The sequence below is a fragment of the Uranotaenia lowii genome, chromosome 2 (assembly GCF_029784155.1).
Source record: "Uranotaenia lowii strain MFRU-FL chromosome 2, ASM2978415v1, whole genome shotgun sequence".
In the NCBI taxonomy this organism is placed as follows: domain Eukaryota; kingdom Metazoa; phylum Arthropoda; class Insecta; order Diptera; family Culicidae; genus Uranotaenia; species Uranotaenia lowii.
In genome coordinates this window covers 194,236,725-194,259,704 of record NC_073692.1, presented here as the reverse complement: position 1 = coordinate 194,259,704, position 22,980 = coordinate 194,236,725, and the positions used below count along the sequence as shown (strand labels likewise).

The 22,980-nt window shown below is 44.3% G+C and overlaps 1 protein-coding gene and 1 long non-coding RNA gene across 4 annotated transcripts in view; both read left to right on the top strand.

Moving 5' to 3' along the window:
- Positions 1–22,980, top strand: part of LOC129750167 (cGMP-dependent protein kinase, isozyme 2 forms cD5/T2) — a 692,362-nt gene that overhangs the window by 214,041 nt on the left and 455,341 nt on the right. The window lies entirely within an intron of this gene.
- Positions 9,022–11,999, top strand: LOC129750169 (uncharacterized). The gene is made up of 3 exons (XR_008738320.1): positions 9,022–10,435; positions 10,514–10,590; positions 10,659–11,999. It is a non-coding gene; the product is annotated as an uncharacterized LOC129750169 (long non-coding RNA).

Here is a 22,980-nt window from a genome sequence, read left to right as displayed (position 1 = left end):
CTAATACGTTTTTCTCTTCAATTAGAAATCCCTCCACAATTGATTTGGTTCTAACGGATTTAGGCGAGCATTGTAGTCAATTAGTTACTCATGCAGACCTCGATTCAGACCACCTTCCAGTAACTTTTTCTTCATTCCAAAGTCCCATTGAAGACCCTTTTAAATGAACATTTAACTTTCAAAAAGCTGACTGGTAGTGAAATGTAAATTTTATTGAGCTTAATTTGGATGTAAACGTTCCACTGAGTTCAATAGAAGACATTAGTTTAGCTGTAAAAAAAATTGACAACTTCAATAGTCAATGCTAAAGCCAATTCTATACTAATGTTGCCAGATTTCCCGGTTTTGTCCGGGTTTGCCCGGATCCGTAATAACAAAATATTTAGGAACAGTCCGGCCCGGCCTGGTTGCCTGGATTTAATTGAAAAATGTTCGAATACTGCTCGAATTTATTCACTTTTTTTAGAAAATCAAACAAAAAATACAAATTGTTTTATAATTTTTTTAAACGAAAATGTTTGAGCAAATTTAATAAAATTAATCACGCAAGGTCTTTTGGAAGCCTAAAATACGATTTTAAATCTGTCGATGAGTTTTGAGGAATGTTTTTTTTTCCATTTTTTAAATTTTTGTTGAGTTTTTTCTCCGATGATCGGAGAAAGGCCATTGGAGATATGCGATTATTATATGATATATCTCGCCGCCTTAGTGGTGCAAGGACTAATGCAAGAATGCCGCTGAAAGACCGAGCAGGTCAGCTGCTGACAGATCGAACAGATCAGCTCAAGCGTTGGACTGAGCATTTTGAACAACTTTTCCGAGTTACAAATAGCAATGGCCAACAGAACCCGCAGCTCGAGGCGCCCACAGTAAGTCGCATTAATGGCGTAAACTCGGAAGCACCCTCGCTGGCTGAAATAGAAGCGGCAATCAAGGACATGAAATCCAACAAAGCGCCTGAAATGCTCAAAGCCGACCCTGCCTTGTCAGCACAAATGTTGCAAAGTCTTTTCGCTGACATTTGGGATACTGCAACATTCCCGGCCGACTGGATGCAGGGTATCCTCGTGAAGGTCCCGAAGAAAGGAGACCTGACAGAGTGCGGTAACTGGCGTGGCATAACTTTGATCTGTACAACCCTCAAAGTACTCTGCAAAGTGATCCTGAACAGGATCCAGGAGAAAATCGACGATACACTCCGACGGCAACAAGCTGGATTCCGATCCGGACGATCATGTGTGGACCACATCACAAGGCTCCAGGACTCTCTTCTGCTGGTTTTCGTTGATTTCGAAAAAGAATTTGACCGACTGAACCACGAAAACATCTGGGCTGCTCTTAGACGACGAAGGGTCCCAGAGAAACTAGTCCATCTCATCGAAGCACAGTACGAGGCATTTTCGTGCAAGGACTTGCACGACGGTGTCTTGTCCGAACCAATCCTGGTAACTGCTGGAGTGAGACAGGGTGTAGTCAGCCTTGAACGACCCGAAGTAAGCGTGCTGCTTATGCGCCACCCTAAAAGGGACAGCACCCCAAGATTGAATTGCCCGGCTGAGACTCACTTCAAGGCGAGTCCATGTAATCTATCCGATCAGATAAAGGATCGAACAAGGTTGACTTCCGTATCAGCAACCGATAGAACTCGAGGGAACCTCGGACTCACTCCCCAAAATTATCGAATCCTAGAAGATATTCCCAAAAAAACATCCGGTACGATACCACCCATACCTGAAATTATCATCATTGGACTACCAAAAACCCATCCCCGAAAGGTGAACGGTTGTGGAAGTGTAGACAGCTAAAATCATTCAAATTCAAATTTAAACACGCCACGCGTAGTGATGGAATTCATAAATGATAAAGTCAAAATTCTTGGTGGAGATTAACATCAGAAAAATATATTGTTTCAATTTTCTGTATTAGCATTTTAAAGTGTTTTTAGGTACAAACAAAGTAGAGTTCATTTCATGTAAACTTTTCGGGTAAGTATTTGTTGTTTAATACATTTTCATTAATTAGGCCTAATTTTGTATTTACATTATTTCTTACAGCTAAAAATCTCCTACCAGTGCGTGCGAATTTCTATCTAACTTCTAACCGTGCAGTGTTTTCGTCGACGTTCCGGTTCGTAAAATCTTGCAGTTACTGTACCGCAGAGCAAAGGCTAGAGCATGCTAGGTTGCTAGGTACGTTCTCTCTCGTTGGAGGGGTCGTCCAACTTTTTACCACATGTGGTTTTCAATTTTCTAATTTTTGAAGATCATGATCATTTCGAAAATCAGCAAAATTTGAGTGCGTTTAACGCATAATTTCTCAACAATTTCAATGTTGCATCCGTCGTGGACGGCACTCTGCGATCGATTCCTGTCGTAGCTCTCCTCGATGCTGCGTTCCTGATGGGTTCGCCCGTGACGGACCCGATTCGGCGGGTTTGGCCGAAATGGATGATGATGGTGTAAATGAGCTTCTCGGGATGCTTCGCTCCCGCTCCACTCGTTTTTGACGGAACACGATGGGGCGGGTCGGAAAACTCACTTGAGCTGCGATGTTCCACAGCTACGATGGTTGATGTGCGCTTCCGGCAGGGTTGATCGACATCAACCCTTATGATGATGGAATTGGCCGGAATTGCTGATCCGTTGTGATCGGAAGTGCTGCTGCCAACTCGCTGTGAATAAAAGGCTGGCTCTAATTTTTATTTCACACGCACTTATACGGTCCTAGCTCGCGAAGTGTAGCCTATAGATGCGGGGCTTTTGAAAAATCGAAAGGTCAGCAAACGATTCGCGAACCAAAACCACACTTCCACGCGCGATCACAAATCAGATCAAAGTGGTTGGAAGTGTGTTCCTCAGTTCAGGGAAAGCGATATCGGGCGTTGACCCCAAGCGGAACTACGTTAATCCCGAAGTCTTTAGAAATTCTTCGGGGTTTTGACGAATTTGGTTTGTCGCTCGTTCTATCGACTTTTGATTCGGGTCTTGCTTTTCCTTTCCAAATCATGTCGCCAAACAACATGAAGCCGCCATGAAACGAGTAAGCATGGCATTCAATCTTCGATGCAACGATCGACAAAGTCAGCGAATCGATCAAAGCTGCTAGTCTACTAAAAGGCGCCCGATTCAGCTGAATAAGTAGTTTCAAAATTTTCATAATGGTGCGACCGCTACATAACACCGGACTTGTTTTACGAAAATTTGGTTTTCGGAGCAAAACCAAATTTTCGTAAGGGGAAATTAAACTGAAAATTTTAATAGCTATGTACAATGAAATAAACCTAATCCTAACTAAACTACTATTTACAAAAACAAACAAATTAAATATTGTTGGATCACCCCTTTGAAAAGTAAACTTTCGCATTTTGACTTCTCCCTCTTGCTTTGGCGTTGAAAACCTCATCAACTCCAAGCTCTTTCCTTCAGAGCTCCAATTACACTTTTCTCTTTTAAACCCAAAACCGATGATCCCCACTTGATCACTCCAATCCATTTGTTGGAAAAACTTCACATGGGTTTATTCTAACATCGTCTGTTTTTGTCACTCTTTAGTAACAAAGCCAGCGAACTCAATCATACCATCTAGGCAGATTTTTCACACCGGTACATTTACCGATCAACGAATCCCTGCCCATTAAAACTAAATAATCATTCATATTAGTTTTATCCTGAACTCATCTGACCTTGTCACTCCGTAAGTAACAAGATTCAGTGATCTGAATCATACCATTTAGGCAGATTACTAACACCGGTCTATTGACCGATCAACGCATCCCTGCCAAATGAAACCACTTAATTATTCAACTAGCATTAGTGTTCTAACCTCAAACATTCGTTTGATAAAATGAACACCCAGCTAGTGCATTGAGCGTAAATAATTTTTCGACACTTTCATTCGGTGCTCGAAATTTGCATACCGCACAACCTTAATGAACAGCTAAAGTTTCTGTTCGCAAAATCAAGCAACCCCTGTTTGCGAGACGGAAGATGTCAAAACGCGAATGTAAACAAAAAGTTGTGGCGAAAATTTGTGTGTTCCGAGAAATTTAATTTCATTTACCGAATTATCCGGAAAATACTGCCTGAAATTCATTAAACAGTACGAAATATTGCAGGTAATCATAATCACAAGTGTTTAATGATGTTTTTTCTTTCTTTTAGCGAGCAACAACGGATGATTTACGATTTCTGGAGAATTGCTGCCGTAACGATTTGCTGCTGGATCTGATCGCTGCTGCTGTTAATCACGATGCTTCAGTTTCCGACAAAAAAGATATCCTCTCCTGCAAAAGTACTTGCACTGCTTCGAGATGTGAGCCAATGCGATAGATGTTCTGGAAGCTTCCTAAAATGGCCATGGTGGATGTTCATTTTTTGAAATGTACTCGGATGTTCGCTATGACGGAAAACAACAGCTTCTTTGCGCTTGGGTGCTTTAGCAGCACTATAAACCAGCTCCGTGTGTATTCCCATCAGTCGTGATGGACGATTAAAACCCAGAACCGAACTCCCAATCACACGACTGTTTTGAAGAATATTCTACAATCATCAACAAGCAAAGGAAACAGTATTCGGTCCTAAGGTAAATGGTTTTGAATTATTACTAATGCTCTTTTTTTTTTTAGGTACAGCCGGAAGAAGGTTTCTCCGAACGATTCAACTGCTACGAAGAGGGTTTAAGAGTGCCTACTATGATGGTGCTAACGACGACCGCCTGACATTCGATTTCCATCCAGTTCCGGGCCGTATGAACTGGTGCTGTTGTTGGACCTGTTGCTGGACTAGCGTCCTGATGCTTTGTCAACGCTCGGCGGATTGTTGACTCCCTTGGTTGGTCCCCTGGTCGTTGCGGTCTTACAACATGAACTGGAGTTGCGGATAGTCGATCCAAATCGTGGCAATAAATCTATTCCCATGGTGAGCCACAGATTTGAAACATGTCCCACACTGGACAGATTTTTGGCAAACAAACGTGCCCAAACCTAACGTGGCGGATAAGGTTTTTACCAACTCCACGTTTAATTAACTACCTTAAAATATTCAAATAATATATACAAAATAATTCAAAACCAAATATCAACAAAAAAAATTCAAACTGATAAATTAAATTCTAATAATATTTACAAAAAAGTTAATTCTTCCACCTAGATTCAATAAGGACTTATGTTAGATTCAATAAGGACCCATTGTAATCATAGAAAATAAGGGAAGAAACAAATGTAAGTGGGTACAAAAACACCACATTAATTTTAAAACTAACAATAGGTTAAGCTTGTGAACTAAAAACTAACATTATTGAAGGAAAAGAACTTGAAAGGAACAATGAGATGAGGTAAATGAAATGTAGGCTAAGGTTAGGGAAAATGAGCGGATGCAAGATTTGTCACCTCAATCTCATTTCCTATTTATGTACAAATATGTACAATCGCGTTCGCGTTCGGTTTTGTTTTGTTTTCAGACGGTTTAGGTTTTATCTCTTTTCTTTTTCGATATGGTTTCGTGGTTTCTTTAGACATCTTGCTATCATTCTAAGACCACTTTCCTTAATTTTAAAACATGTCGCAGCTTGTTCGACCCACTAAATTTTGCTCAACATTGTCTCGCGCCTGCTCGACTTCTGAGTCTTACCGCGATCAACGTTCGGTTTTCCCCACTGCCGAACTCACGCTTTATTCTTCCGATTTCTCGTACTCCTCATCAACGTCATTCCGACTCCGAGTTTTGTGGACTTAAGGTCATCGTTCTCGCAGTAAAACCGCGGAACTCGCTCTATTATTCATGTCGAGGGGAACGCTTAGTTAGCCGCAACATTTCTTAAAATAAGAGAAGCTATCTCAGAACTTCGCGAAGAATAATCGTTCACTAGAGTGTACGATGTTTCAAATACCAGAGCATTAATGTCATGGTACCTTGTCCTGCCTACTAGATAGGTTTACGTAGCTTTACTTTAAAAATTTTTATGAGGGATCTGCAAGTTTCTTTAAGAACTTGCAGTGAAATATTCCTAGTCTTTTTCCTTCTAAATTATCTAAGTCGTAACAATGACTTCCCACCACTCGTTTGACAACTGCCTGCACGTATTTTGGGGCCAGTTTCCCACAGAATCCTTTTCCCTTGTCTGATTGCTCTGTGTTTTTCTTAAGGACTTTTTCTCCTACGGAATAGGTCGGACAGTTAGCATTGGATCTTAAATTGTAGTAGGTGGAATGTTTTTGATATGCCTTTTTCAGATTTTCTCGCACTTCTTCTAACAATTTCTCTCTCTGTTTCGGTTCCAACTGCCCACTACCCTCGGTCGTGTCCCTAAGAGATCGGTATTCGCGTCCGTCGGTAACCATGTTTCGGCCAAATAAAACAAAGTACGGTGAATAACGGGTAGCCTCGTGAATCGAATTTCGTACGGCGTTAGCTATTTCGTAGACGTTGTTCGCCCATTCCTTCTGGTCTTTTTTTATCGATGCTCGTATCGCGGTCGTGATTACCCGGTTCACTCTTTCTGCATCGTTCACCTGCGGATGGTAGTTGGGTGTCCGCCAATGAGTCACGCCGTGTTTCTGTAGAAGACTCTGGAACCTACTCGATACGAACTGAGCTCCGTTGTCGGATAAGACAACTTCCGGTACCCCAAAGAGCAAAAACAGGGAATTCTCAACAAAACTGACCAGCGATTCCGCGGTTGCCTGACGAAACGGTTGTACGATAACGAACTTACTGAATACGTCGGTCACGACCAACAAACAGGTGTTGCGTCGCTTTCCGGAAACTGGCAATGGCCCGACGTAGTCCATCGTTATGAACTGCCACGGGTACTCAGCTATCTTTTTCTGCGACGACATCGGAGGTGTTGTGTTCTGGTTAGTCGCCTTACTCGTCTGGCAGACTAAACAAGACTTGCAGTACTTTTTGATTTCGGAGGTCATCAATGGCCAAAAATATCGCTCCCTAACTGCTGCCAAGGTCTTCTCTTCTCCAAGATGCGCCTTTCCATGTATTTGGGTTACAATTTCGATTCGTTGTGGTTTCGCAGGGTAGCTTTTCCATTGGTATCGAGGATCTTCGACTCTTCCATTGGCTTTCACGTATTTCCAAATCTCCCCGTCTATGACTCGGAAGTCGGGATATTTCGCCGGTTCTTCTTTTATTTTTTTGGCCAGCTCTCGATGCTCGTCATCAATGGGTGTTGCTGAAATGAAATTAACCGACCGTGAAAGACAGTCGGGCAGAATGTTCGCTTTCCCTTTCCTGTACTCCAGTATAATGTCGTACGACTGTATCTTCAACGCCCACCTCAATAACTTTGCGTTTCCTGACTCCGCACCCATGGTAAAAAGCCAAAGTAAGCTTCGTGCGTCCGTCACAACCCGAAACTGTGTTCCTTCGACGTAATGTCGGAAGTGTTCTATTGCTAGAAGCACCCCCAGACACTCCTTCTCCACAGCTGCATATTTTCTTTGGGTGCTGCTTAACTTCTTACTGAAGTAAGCTATCACCCTTGTCTGTCCCTCACACTCTTGCGTTAGCGCCGCGCCTACCGCATTATCTGACGCGTCCGACTCAATCGTAAAAGGTTGATTAAAATCTGGATTTCCTAATATCGGCGCAGAGACTAGAGCACCCTTCAGCTCTGTAAACGCTTTTTCCGCCGCTTCAACCCACGTAAATCTCGTCTTGGTTTTCTTCAGCAGATCTGAAATCGGAGCGACGATCTGGCTGTAATTCCTAATAAAGCGTTGATAGAATCCTGCTAAACCAAGTAAACGGCGGATATCTTTTACGCTTTTTGGTCTAGCGTAGTCGAGGATTGGTGCAATACGCGAGTTGTCTATACACACCCCGTTTTCAGTTAGTAGGTAGCCCAAATATGTCACTTGTTTCCTACAAAATCGACTTTTATCGAGAGAAATAGTAAGATTAGCCCCAGAAAGCCTTCCTGCAACTATCTTTAGAAGTCGAACATGTTCGCTGAATGTGTTTGTGGCTACGACGATATCGTCTAAGTACACAAACACATGTGGCTCGAGGTCGAAACCAATTACTCTTGCCATGAGACGACACATTGAAAATGGGGCGTTCGTCAACCCAAAAGGGCACACCTTGAACCTCCATAATCCGGTACTCGTTCTGAACGCCGTGTAGTCCCTCGATTCTTCTTTCAGCGGTATCTGAAAGTAGGCGTCTTTCAAATCGATGACCGAGAAAAATTTCGCCTTCTCCAACTTGTGGAAGATGTCGCTCATCGATCGCATAGGATAGGAGTCTTTTCTGGTTAGGGCGTTAATTTTTCTTGAGTCCAGGCAGATTCTGAAAGTAAAGGCCTTGGCCAGTACTTCCAGCTAGCTCAGTCGATACTTACGGTTCTCTCAGGGTCGCTACGCCGTCCTAGGGAGAATGGGAACAACCAATCGAATGTACAAAGCGGACAAATCTCTGGCGGACAAGACAAATACAACCTATGGCTCGACAGAAATTATAAATCTACGGAATTATACGGTAAAGATAAGGTTTATTTTTGTAACTTGCCGTTTGGTGCCAGTCTTTGGAGTCGGGAGAACGTGATGGCCATCAACAGGGTAGCGGTCGGATTCGGAACCAGCGTCGTGCTCGAATTGTCCAGGCTGCGGGAGCGTTTCGATGGGCGTCTTCGGGGATTGTTTACATCCACCAACCGGTTAGGCAAAGGGATGTTGGCCGTCAGCGGGTTGGCGGATTCTGGTGCGTCAGACAATTTCACCAGGTGGGTCGATTGTCAGTGGTGTCGTTCGGGTCCGCTATGGGCTGTCTCAGCGGGTGCGGTCGAGACTGTGATAATCCGACGAAGCGCTGGAAAACAGCGTGGCGCTTCTCGGAACGGGCGGGAAGGTACGGGATTCAGCCTGTCGGACCAATGTTGACGGTAGTCGCGACAGTACCTCACTGGGTCTGGCTACGGGAATAACTCACCAGAACCTCAAGCCGGATCTCCGGACACAATTCACCACCGTACACTTCCGGTTATGATAGGCTCTTCGGCCACACACGCACTCTGACCCGAACGGATAGTATCGTGAGGGTTTTTTTTTAGTTAGGTAAAATGACGTTTGGTCGCTTTCCAAGTCTCAACTAAAGGTGATCGGGGCTCAGCCTTCAGCAGCCCCAAGACCCCATTCTTTTCCGCCGCATCTCACCTCATTCCTTTCCCCTAGTTCCTCTTCGCCTAGAACTTGGATATCCGGTTATTACATGACTGGCATTAGGTCAACTGTCAGTTGACGATAGACCCCAAATAGGACAACAGCGGGCAAGTACATTTACAACAAGAATTTAAATTTAAATAGACTTCAACGGATCGAGCCATAATAACAAAAAACAAGACAAATTAACGCGAACAAAAGAACAAAAATATTTGTGTCACCCGTAGGATTTGTTGCCGACTTTGAACACCAGATTAAAGCGGTAACAATTCTCCCCAGGTCGCATAGAAAAAATTTCGACAAGAAATTTTTTTTATCCATCATTCCATGATTCAACCCAAATGAAACGTTTTCTCAAAGATTGCCTCCAGATCGGACCCTTATTATATTTTTTCTTCGATTGAGACGTTTTTCCAAACTGTTCGTATTTCGTCACGTTCCCCTCCATGTACTTCCATAGATTCCCTATTTTTCATAGACCAATCCCCTTACACATTGCTTCATCTCCACAGGAAAACAAGACATCCACTTTCCCAAAATATTAAATAATTTTCTATCACTTCCCTAAAAAAGCAGGGAAAAACCTAAAAACCCATACACTTTCATTCAAAATCTCCACTCACACACTTCATTCAATGGACGCGTCCTCCAATTCACACACACAAATCAGTCACACACACATTCATTCTTAATTGCCTAAATTTACAAATTTCGAGAGACAAAATATAAACTGTCTCTTATTTTCGGAAACATCAGAAGGCTCAATCGCCTCACCTTTAAATTGACCGAAACAATATTTGTGACCAGGACTAATGCGGGGTCATAGGGCATCAGTGTTGTAATCAACTCCGCTCAAATTTCATTGCAGGCTCAGAATCGAGCCGCCGAGTACTGACCATCAGCGTCATTGAAGACTCCGGTCTCCAGCGCACAGTTCTGAATCACAACACGTTCGGTCAATCCACTGGCACACGGTTGAACTACCAGAAGATCCAAAATTTATCAATGAAAAACTTTTCATTGAAAATTTTATTTTAGTCTAAGCCTAGTTACGCCTCTGTTCGAAATAAATTTCTTTAAACGAAAGAGCGATTACTAAACGCACCTTCCTCCCGAATGGAGATGCTAATCGTGGAATGAGCCACGTCTAAATGAAACGGACTGGCTTTTCAGCCGGTTCGATCTGTCATCGTAATGACGAAAACAAAACAACAACATCGTTGTGCCAATACTCGTGGGGTATTACAACTAAAAGTTTCTAAATTGGTAAGAAATTTCGCTGAATTTGGATAGTATTCTCTAATAGTTACTAACTAAAACGCTTTTCTTTTTTTTCCGAAACAGGTGGAGTACTGAAAGCAGTGGAGTAGGAGATTCGTGGCCCGGAGAAAGGAACCTTTTTTTAAGTTTTGGAGCAGGTGGTAAGTGAATCAGTATTGATAATACTAACATCGGAAGATAATCTGTATTGTGTGGGTTTTTATTTTAGGCTGGATGATATGTGATGACTGCACTCGATTTTGCTACGCGTAATTCTAGAGGATGAAATATGAGATGTTTCAATCGAACGGATTCATCACGCCTCAACTGAAGGCGCCAAACTCAGTTGTGTCTGGAGGATGGATTGTGCAGATGGCTAGCAATTCCGGACCGGACTGAAAGAGTCATCGATAGCTGGTGTTCACGCGGAAAAAATTTAGGTTTAAGCTAGAATAAGTTAGATTAAGAAAGGCATTACGCGGGTTTAAGGTGGGCGGCTGGCCACACCCCTAGATTTTTGCCATCGGTTCCCTCCAGCTCGTAGGAGGATGAGCCGATTCGTTTTTTCACGCGCGCTGGCAGGTACACCGGACCGTATTTGGCATTATAGCCTTCCGTCGCGTTAGATAATTTCGTGTTTCGCCGGTATACGAGTTGTCCAACTTCGAACGGTTTCGAATTTTGTCGGTGGCGCAGATTATATCGGTGTTTTCCGGAATCGTGAGCTTTCGAGAGATTGGTTTTTACCAGATCAAAGATTCTTTCGAAGAGCTCCTTACGATTGTTCTCGCGCGCTTCAGGATTCTCTAGTCCTTCAGCTTCAAACCACCGGTGGTCTGAACCTTTTGTAAAGGCCTCGTGGCCATGTATAACGAAAAACGGGGTTAATTCGGTCGCGGCGTGTTTTGTCGTATTGAGCACGGTTTCGATTTGGGAAATTCGGCTGTCCCAAAGTCGCTGGTCTTCTCGAACGTAGGTTCGGATTGCGGCATTTATCGTTCGATTTACTCTCTCGACAGGGTTTGCCTGCGAGTGATATTTCGAATTTAACCAATGCCGCACTCCGAACAGTTCGAGAAACTTTTTGAATTCGCGCGATAGGAACACAGACGCGTTGTCCGTGATAATCGTTTCCGGGGTCGAAAATCGGAAGAACCATTGGTCGCGTAGGTGGGTGCAGAGGTTGGTGCTTTCGATCCTCCGAACAGGAACAAGCATGCACCACTTACTAAAAAGATCGGTTACCACCAGAAGGTGTTGGTTTCCTTTTCGGCTTCGTGGCAAGGGACCGATAAAGTCGACGGCGATTATCTGCCAGGGGTGGGTCGTTATTCTCTGTTCTCCCATTATGGGAACTACCGGAACAGAAGCGGGTTTCGTTTCTTTGCACAACGTGCATGATTTAACATATTCTTTTATTTCTTTCGCCATTTTTGGCCAGTAGTACTTCTGTTTCACTTTAGCCAACATTTTATCAGTGCCAATGTGCATTGATTCGTCATGGCACTCTTTTAGGATAGGCTCACGTTTTTCGGGTGGAATTACTAGTTTCCATTCGAACCGATGATCGTAAGGCAGATTCGGGGTGGAAACAAATTTATACAACAGACCATCTCTTATTTGGAAATCGACATATTCATCTGGCTGACCCATAACTTTCTCCTTAAGGTCATCGTACCACGCTGAAGAAGGTTCGGCCGACACTACAGCAACACATCGAGAAAGGGCATCGGCCACGATGTTGTCTTTACCTTTGCGGTGGCGGATGGTCATGTGATATTGTTGTAGTGCCAGGCTCCACCGACTGCAGCGTGAGGATGTTTTCCATTTGGTTCGAAGGATATGGGTTAGCGCAGACGAATCAGTCACAAGAGTGAAGTGGGATCCTTCAATGTATCCTCGAAAAGCCTCGATGGACAGAATAGCGGCCAAAGTCTCCTTCTCACACGCATGGTAGTTCCTTTGGGGCGTACTAAGCTTGTGCGAGAAGTAGGCTATGACCCTCTCCTGTCCATCTTGGACTTGTGTCAGGACGCCTGCTACCGCGACATCGCTTGCGTCAGTCTGAATTGTAAATTCCTGAGAAAAGTTCGGACTAACTAGTATTGGGGAACTTATTAATTTTTCCTTGATGGCACAGAAAGCTTCTTCAGCTTGCTCTGTCCATGTAATTGTCTTCAATTTAGTTTTCAGGAGTTCCGATAATGGCGCCGTCGTTCCACTGAAGTCCTCAATGAAACGACGGTAATAGTTGGCCATTCCTAGGAACCTGCGCAACTTGGTTATTGTTGTTGGGCGTTCGTATTCGACGATTGGCCGTATTTTGTCGGGATTTGCGCGCAGCCCATCTGTTGAAAGAAGGTATCCTAGGAATGGCAACTCGCTCACACCGAAATGGGATTTTTCCAGGTTGATGGAGAGATTGGCTTTCCTAAGTCGTTTAGCTATCTCGACTAGTAGTTGTAGGTGGTGAACGAAAGTTTCACTGACTACCACTATGTCGTCGAGATAGACAAATACATAGGGTTCCAATTCTCCATTACCTAGTACAAAATCCATAGCCCGCGCTAGGCGACTCGGACTATTGGCCAATCCATAAGGACACCGGGTAAACCGGAACATTCCGGAACCCTGGATACTAAATGCCGTAAAATTTCTAGAATTTTCAGCTAGAGGAATCTGAAGGAAGGCTTCAGATAAATCTATTGTACTTAAATAACGTGCTTTAGGAAGTTGGCCCAAGATTCGGCCCGGATGGGGAAGAGGGTACGCATCCCGAACGGTGCGCTCGTTCAGTTTGCGAGCGTCCAAGCAAAGCCTTACTTTGCCAGAAGGTTTGATAACTGGGACTACCGGAAGTGACCAGTCTGACTGGCACCTTTCAATGATCCCGACCTGGAGCATGCGGTCGAGTTCTTCGCGAACTTTTTCCCGTATTTTGGGGGACATTGTGTAGGGGTACTGTCGCACAGGGGGTTTGGACTTCCACTCCTCGGAAATTTCGATGGTGTGTTCCGTTACAGGTGTAGTAGGTAAGTAACCTGGTTTGGCTGCTTGGAACAAAAGTTTTACTTTCTCCAATTCTAGAGACTCATAAGGGGTAAGTATATATTCTGGGGTAAGTGTTTCGGTATCGCTCTCTTCTTGAAGAAAGGCACACTGTTGAACGCGGGGGTAGATTTTAAATTTTGACCAAAAATTCATACCTAGCAGACAATCAACTACTAAGTCTTTAACTACTAGTGTTGCAATTACTTTAGTTTGGTTTTCAAATTTGAAAGGAGCGAAAATTTCTCCTAAAATGGACAGTTTTCCACCATCGGCGGATTTTAATTCCACATTTTCAGCTTGGGGTCTTAATTTAGTATTGCGCAAACGCAAGAAAAGTTTTTCGCTTATGAGCGTTCGGTTACTCCCCGAGTCTAACAATCCTTTGACACGTGTGTCATGTACGTAGACCCAGGCGTAAGGACGATTATCGCGGTGGTTTGGTAAGGTAATTTTGAGAATTTGAGAGGGGCCAGCTTCGTACCATTCGGAACGGACTGGTTCGCAATTATATAGGGATGGTTCAGGGGGGTTCGAATTTACGCGTGCTTTTCCGACGTTCGGCGATTTTCGGTTGTCGGTCTTCCGTTTTTTTGACAATACGGGCAATGCTGTGTGTCAAAACCTTTAAATCCACAGATATAACAAATCAAACCTTTTAGCGAGCGACATTCTTCAACCTGATGATCAGATTGGCGGCAATTGAGGCAGACATTCGCGGGCGGAGGTTGGAAACCTGCTACCAGGTAATCAATCGCACGACGTGGTTGAGATGGACCCGAAGAAGGGCCCTCTTGGGGGTTCTGTTTCAACTCAGGAGCTTTTCTAGCATCTCTGGGTTCAAATTTATTGTTGGGATTGTTGTGGGTGGGTTTATTTTTTTGATTTTTCCAGCTATCGTTTGAATTCTGGTAAGGACGAGATGGGCGCACGTTTTCAGATCTAGGGTGTGGGTTATTATTTTGGGTTACGATATTCACGATTCTTTCTTGACCGAAGACTTGGTTATACATAGAAAAATTGGACGAGTCTATGATATGGCCAGCATCGATTAGTTGGGAAAGATCGTAGATGGGTTGCCAAAGTAATGACTTTTTGTAATCGTTCCTCAAATTGCGTTTCAGGATTTCTAACTTTTCTCGTTCATCCATTGGGGACATCATGCTCCGAAACATTTTGTCCATCGCGAAGTAGAAATCTTGGAACGTCTCACTTCGTTGTTGTCGTCTCTGGTATATTTGGGATTTTAAGAGAACATCCAGTTCGGGGTGGGCAAAATGACGTTTAAGTTCGAAAACTAAATGTTGCCAATTCACCAGGCGTCCTGGGTACGGGTGGCGCATCGACATGTACCAGGTTTTAGCAGGACCGTCGAATAGGTGAAACGCTGAGTCGAACAATTCAAGTTCAGACACGCGCTCGGACAAGGCAAGTTGTTCTACTAACGCGAGGAATTCGTTGAGTTTCGTTCCGCGATCGGTACCAGAGTACTTCTCTATTTTCCACATGGACACAGGTAAGGTTTTGTGACCAAAAGCAGCGTTTGCGTTTGGCGGATACGCGTGGGGCGATGGATTGTACGGTGCGTACGGTAACGCGCTAGAGCCTGGTGGAAATCCACCCGCGTGGGCAAAATGTTGAGGCGTAAGTATTGGTTGAGCACGTGTGGCTGGCGCGTATGATTTCGGTGGTTCGAAATTGTCAGTGGTCGGTGGCTGTGGTAGTGGTAAGTGGTAAGATGAATTAGCACACGAGTTTGGTAGTTGCGACCACTGGCTTGGTTTGTTCACGGTAGGTAAAGAATTTTGATAATTAGGTGGCATAGGTACACCGTAGGGTGCCACCTGTTGCGTATAGCTGTTTGGCCAAGCTGAAGAGCTTGGTAAGGGGTTGTAAGGGTTCGAATTTATATGGGTTAAGGTTCTATGAACGGCATACTCAGGGTATTTGTACTGATAGTGGGTCGAAATTGGGTTTGTTGTTGAGTAAGGTTGGTAAGAATTACTAGTAAAAATCGAAGATGTAATTATCGGGGTTGTGATCGGTCGCGAATATTGATCAGTAACGATGGTACTGCTGTTAGGGACGTCGTGACTTTTCGGAATCGTACCGGTGTATCGCGGAGGAATGCTAGAAGATGGTATGGGGTTCGATGTTACCGTTGACGCGCAATTTGAAACCGTCTGCGAATGCATATTTCGAAGGGTAGCTAGTTCCATCTCTAGGGCAATTAATGAATCGCGAAACATGTTAACGTTCGGCTTTTCCGGGTTTATCGACAAGACTCCCATGCGTTTTAGGCACTCGATGGCCTCCTTCTCCGCGCCAGAATCTCCCGTCTCTCCGCCTTCCGCTTTATCGAACAGCTCTTCTACGAGGCCTTGCATTTCGTTAGAGTTAGAACTATCTTTCGGAAAATATATATCAAGGTGTTCACAAACGCGGTTTAGAAGCTCGATTACTTCCATTTTGAGTGGAGGCTCACAATTACCACCCAAGACTGCCAATCGGTTGGCCAAATGAAGAAGGGTATGTTTAACTTTAGGGGGATCTCTACTCGAGAACTGTGATGTTTGTTCAATCAGGCTTAATCGTTCTTTACATATGATGAACTCCTGTTCAGGATTTACAAGAATCACCATTTCCGGTAGACCTTTTTCCTTTTCTTGTCTTAATAAATCACGTAAAATCCTACGACGTCTAGCTAGCGAGCTATCACCAGTGATCTCAACTTCCCTCATCTCTAATTCAGCATTTAGTTCAACATCACCAAGTAAATCTGGACGTAACTCCAAATACTGGCTTTCAAATTTCTCCCTTAACTCTTTCGTGTTTGTCCCCATTATGGATGGCAAAAACGAATGAGCTAGCTCTGGAAGTAACCGAAAATTATTAAATATTTTTAGAAAGCTTAGATCCTGTAAACCAGTCTTAACGAAGCAACTAGGCGGTGCAAGGAAACGAACGATCTTAAATGCCGAAGCAGCTCTTCAAAACGCCTAAATCGAAATCTCCCCGCCCCCCTCTCGCTCGGGTACACTTTTAAGCGAGTTTTAATTTTTCACAATCTCTTAGCAACCTTTGAGACAAACGTTCCAAATAAATTAACTCGCGCTAATGATACGACTGGAAGTCGTGTCTCCCTGAGGAACGTTGGAAAAATAGTCTAATAGACTAAAAGACTAATAGAGTATTTTTCCGTTTCCGCTAGATCGCCAATTGAAAGTAAAGGCCTTGGCCAGTACTTCCAGCTAGCTCAGTCGATACTTACGGTTCTCTCAGGGTCGCTACGCCGTCCTAGGGAGAATGGGAACAACCAATCGAATGTACAAAGCGGACAAATCTCTGGCGGACAAGACAAATACAACCTATGGCTCGACAGAAATTATAAATCTACGGAATTATACGGTAAAGATAAGGTTTATTTTTGTAACTTGCCGTTTGGTGCCAGTCTTTGGAGTCGGGAGAACGTGATGGCCATCAACAGGGTAGCGGTCGGATTCGGAACCAGCGTCGTGCTCGAATTGTCCAGGCTGCGGGAGCGTTTCGATGGGCGTCTTCGGGGATTGTTTACATCCACCAACCGGTTAGGCAAAGGGATGTTGGCCGTCAGCGGGTTGGCGGATTCTGGTGCGTCAGACAATTTCACCAGGTGGGTCGATTGTCAGTGGTGTCGTTCGGGTCCGCTATGGGCTGTCTCAGCGGGTGCGGTCGAGACTGTGATAATCCGACGAAGCGCTGGAAAACAGCGTGGCGCTTCTCGGAACGGGCGGGAAGGTACGGGGTTCAGCCTGTCGGACCAATGTTGACGGTAGTCGCGACAGTACCTCACTGGGTCTGGCTACGGGAATAACTCACCAGAACCTCAAGCCGGATCTCCGGACACAATTCACCACCGTACACTTCCGGTTATGATAGGCTCTTCGGCCACACACGCACTCTGACCCGAACGGATAGTATCGTGAGGGTTTTTTTTTAGTTAGGTAAAATGACGTTTGGTCGCTTTCCAAGTCTCAACTAAAGGTGATCGGGGCTCAGCCTTCAGCAGCCCCAAGACCCCATTCTTTTCCGCCGCATCTCACCTCATTCCTTTCCCCTAGTTCCTCTTCGCCTAGAACTTGGATATCCGGTTATTACATGACTGGCATTAGGTCAACTGTCAGTTGACGATAGACCCCAAATAGGACAACAGCGGGCAAGTACATTTACAACAAGAATTTAAATTTAAATAGACTTCAACGGATCGAGCCATAATAACAAAAAACAAGACAAATTAACGCGAACAAAAGAACAAAAATATTTGTGTCACCCGTGGGATTTGTTGCCGACTTTGAACACCAGATTAAAGCGGTAACAATTCTAAGCTTCCCATTCGATTTTCTCACAGGAACTAACGAACTAGCCCACTCGCTCGTGCATTCCTCAATCGCATCTAACTTCTTGTATCTTTCTAGCTCGATGTCCATTTCGGCTTGGATCGCAGGAGAACATCGATACAAGGGTTGACGAATTGGTTTCGCGTCTTCCTTCAGGATTATCTCGTGCTGAAGCATTGTAGTCCGGCCCAGACGATTGCCAGTTGTGACCGGAAACTGACGAATGGTTTCCACAAGTGCTGCTCGATCTCTGGTGGTTAACTCGTGCTCTGTCTCCACAGTCTCAGGTGTTGTCTTCGACGGTTCCGGAAGCTCCAATGCTGGAATATCCAAACTTTCATCTGGTTCGGTTTGCTTCAGAGCTGGTAACGTATCAACAGGACATAGGGTGATTTCGATCGAGTCAACTGTTGGTGACCTTTCATCTTCTCCTTCAGCAATTGGAACTCGTTCAAACCCGTCTCTTCCTTCGATCATGGGTTGAATGCCGAAGGACTTCCAAAAATTGTAGCCTAAAATCAATCTCCGACATACTTGCGGTACTACAAGTGTGGAAATAACCCTGGTTGTTCCCCAGAACTCGATAGGAAGCTGTACGTACCCCAAGCATTCATGGACTGTTTTGTCCGCAGTCACAATCTTAAGCGGACTCGGGTGTAATTTCAATCCGTTTCTCTCAGCTATGTCCTTGACGCCAGTTACGCTGACGCTAGCGCCCGAGTCTAATAAAGCATCATAGTCCTGATCAAAAATTCTAACTTTAACGTGGGGACAAGTTTCTGGATGGACCCTCACCTCGCAAACTTTCATAAACGGATCACTAAAGGTGTCCTCGCTGGGAACTTGATCTATTGGTGGAATGCTGTCGTTCCCTCTCTTGCATTCCCCCTTTCGTTTCCCGCACGTGGATTGCGGGGGTGACTATCGCAGAAAGTTGAAGTTTTTCCCGGATTCCCACAAATGTAGCAAAAAATTCGCTTCTCCTCCTTGCACTGCCTCCACAGGTGACCTTGCTTCCGACAGTTCCAACAGTACGTCCCTGGCCTCTCTGCTGTAGCTGCATGATCGCCTTCTTTGAACGGTTGTTTCCGAGCTCCGATTTCGTTCGTATTTCGACGCCTGTCTTGAAACTTTCCCGACATTGCATTTACCTCTTCCGTCTCCGAATATTCCGAATAAGTTTTATCTGATTCCTCCGCCGCTTCAATATGGTGTAAGTTCGACGACTTCGAAGGCCCTTCGCGAAAATTTCGGAGCGCGGGATCGTTTGCATCGATCCTATACGCGTAGTACTCCAGTTTATTCAGGGTTTTAACGGTTCTACACGACAGACGAGACCTGTAATGTTGTCGCATGTTCTCAAAGATTACCTGAAACAAATCTTCTTCACTTAGAGGCCTCGAGAGCATTTTATTCATACGCTCTACATCCATTTTGAAGGACAGGAACGTTTCGTTTCTCTGCTGCTTTCTCTCGTGGATTTTCTGGCGACTTCCCTCATCTTTACCTGGATTACCGTACACGTATCGGAGACCCTTCTCGAACTCCCTCCAAGAAGTGAACTCATCTGCGTAGCTGAGGTACCAATCGTATGGTTCTTTCCTAAGTATCGTGTGAGCCCGCTGTAATAAGACATCTTCTGCAATTCGGTCCATTTTAGCTAACCTTCTCACCTTGTGCAGAAAATCTTCCAAAGACCTGTTGCGTGGATCTGCGTCGAACGTCAGGTGCCATTTTTCCATTCTGCGATCTGCATTTTGAATTTCGGCATCGCTGATTACTCGTTGCCTTTGCCTTCGTCGCGTTCCTAAAGACAGTTCCTCTTCAGACGACCCATAATTCTGTCCAGCGTTCCGCCAGCCACCTTCACTCCTGCGTCCCTCGTTTCTGGCTCTGGAAAAACGTTCATCGGCTCCTGGTTCCCGACTCATCCTGGAATTCCAAACATCGGATCTTCTACGGTTACGCTCGCGGCTCCCTTCTCTAACCGACTCCTCAGATTCGCTTTCCGTAACCGGCAGCCTTTCCTGGAACTCGTCGTATTGTTTCCTCCATCGATGTTCCGCATTTTTCGACGTTCGATTCATCGGAGATTTCCCTGTGTTTACTTTTGGGGATCCCGGATTTGTTTTACGGTTCAACCCTTCTGCATTCCCGTCTTGGGTCGGCTTCTGATATTTCAGAAGCTGTTCTTCCAGTTCTTTGATCCTCTTTAACAATGCTGCCGTGGTTTGATCCGTTGGTCCATTTCCGTTCCCGTTTTGTTTTTGCTCTGTGTGCTGCGACTTAGGGATGGTTCCAGTGTATGGTTTTACCCCTTGTGACCACACTGTTTGTACTGGAGGAGGTAATGGATATGGACCCATAGGCCAAGCCGAAGGTGCAGTGTAGAAATTCGGAACCGTTACCGGAAATGGTAACGACGGAGACGAGTAGTAAGACTGTGGTATAGTCACATTCCCAAGTGAATGGTCTATACTCACAGCTGACGTTTCCCCTCCACACGTTGTCATTACCGGTACGAGAGGAGAAATATTCCCTAGTGGAGCCTGCTGATGTGTCCCAGGTGGTCTAGATTCATGTCGAGACCTAGGAGGTGAATTCTGACCAGCCGTACCCAAACCTCTATGTTTTCCTACCGACAATGCTTTCTGTGGGTCCCTATCCGACTCTGTTTCCGAGGTAGTTTTCTTCGAAGCCCTTGTTTGCCGATATTTCCCCAGAATCAACCTGATATCGCTAGCAAGTTCCTTCACCATTTCCTTCGATGCCTGATCCGGTGCGTGACTTCTCAAAGTTCGTTGCAGGTAATGCTTCAAGCGTGAGAAGCTCACCTCATCCGACTTTTCTTCCATCTTCTGGCGCAGGTCGTTCACGTGTCCTGCGATGTGATCAAATTCCTGTTCGATCGTGTAAGGAGACGTGTAATCGCGATTGTCTTTCATATCCTCCTGAAACAATCTCCTCAACAATCTACATTCGTCGTCGTAATCACCCTCTAACGCTTTTGCTTCGCCCCGAATCAAGAGTTCGTAATTGACCTCATCGTTGGACAAATGGTCCACTCGAGGAAAACTGTCCATTTTTACTGATTACCAGGAGAAAATTGATTTAAAAACAAAAATACTCGTTTTAATCGAATAAATAAATAATAAAATATTATAAAAAAAAAATTAAATAAACAAAGATAGAAAATATTGAAAGATAAATTTGAAATATGTATAAAAAAGAATAATAATAATAAAAAAAAATCGAAAAGACAAAAAAAAAATGAGCAAATTTTTGGAAGGAACACAGAAACCAACAACTATTTTATTTAGTTACTCTCCTGCTCCGAAAATTCTTAAAAGCGATCTCTTCTAAGGATTTTTAAAACTGACTGCGCGCTTTGGCGCACGGGCTCAGTATAGTCTTCTACTATACGCAATATATTTTTGAATTTAAATGTATGAAAGCATTCCTAAGCAATGGTGATCCAAACAAAAAATAAACCAGAAAATACTTGAAACGTCTATTGACCTAAACCCTAAAGGTACATAGCATTAATAAACTAAGAAAATATGAAAACAAGTCCAAAAACGAAATAAGATCCTAATTGTTCTTCTTTCAACTGCAGCCTTAGAACCTGCAGTTCAGTTGAACCCGTTTTCTGCAACGAAGTGTTTAAAAGTTCCCTTAAAAACCTTTTCGTTGGGCGCCAATTTGTAGTCAGCCTTGAACGACCCGAAGTAAGCGTGCTGCTTATGCGCCACCCTAAAAGGGACAGCACCCCAAGATTGAATTGCCCGGCTGAGACTCACTTCAAGGCGAGTCCATGTAATCTATCCGATCAGATAAAGGATCGAACAAGGTTGACTTCCGTATCAGCAACCGATAGAACTCGAGGGAACCTCGGACTCACTCCCCAAAATTATCGAATCCTAGAAGATATTCCCAAAAAAACATCCGGTACGATACCACCCATACCTGAAATTATCATCATTGGACTACCAAAAACCCATCCCCGAAAGGTGAACGGTTGTGGAAGTGTAGACAGCTAAAATCATTCAAATTCAAATTTAAACACGCCACGCGTAGTGATGGAATTCATAAATGATAAAGTCAAAATTCTTGGTGGAGATTAACATCAGAAAAATATATTGTTTCAATTTTCTGTATTAGCATTTTAAAGTGTTTTTAGGTACAAACAAAGTAGAGTTCATTTCATGTAAACTTTTCGGGTAAGTATTTGTTGTTTAATACATTTTCATTAATTAGGCCTAATTTTGTATTTACATTATTTCTTACAGCTAAAAATCTCCTACCAGTGCGTGCGAATTTCTATCTAACTTCTAACCGTGCAGTGTTTTCGTCGACGTTCCGGTTCGTAAAATCTTGCAGTTACTGTACCGCAGAGCAAAGGCTAGAGCATGCTAGGTTGCTAGGTACGTTCTCTCTCGTTGGAGGGGTCGTCCAACTTTTTACCACATGTGGTTTTCAATTTTCTAATTTTTGAAGATCATGATCATTTCGAAAATCAGCAAAATTTGAGTGCGTTTAACGCATAATTTCTCAACAATTTCAATGTTGCATCCGTCGTGGACGGCACTCTGCGATCGATTCCTGTCGTAGCTCTCCTCGATGCTGCGTTCCTGATGGGTTCGCCCGTGACGGACCCGATTCGGCGGGTTTGGCCGAAATGGATGATGATGGTGTAAATGAGCTTCTCGGGATGCTTCGCTCCCGCTCCACTCGTTTTTGACGGAACACGATGGGGCGGGTCGGAAAACTCACTTGAGCTGCGATGTTCCACAGCTACGATGGTTGATGTGCGCTTCCGGCAGGGTTGATCGACATCAACCCTTATGATGATGGAATTGGCCGGAATTGCTGATCCGTTGTGATCGGAAGTGCTGCTGCCAACTCGCTGTGAATAAAAGGCTGGCTCTAATTTTTATTTCACACGCACTTATACGGTCCTAGCTCGCGAAGTGTAGCCTATAGATGCGGGGCTTTTGAAAAATCGAAAGGTCAGCAAACGATTCGCGAACCAAAACCACACTTCCACGCGCGATCACAAATCAGATCAAAGTGGTTGGAAGTGTGTTCCTCAGTTCAGGGAAAGCGATATCGGGCGTTGACCCCAAG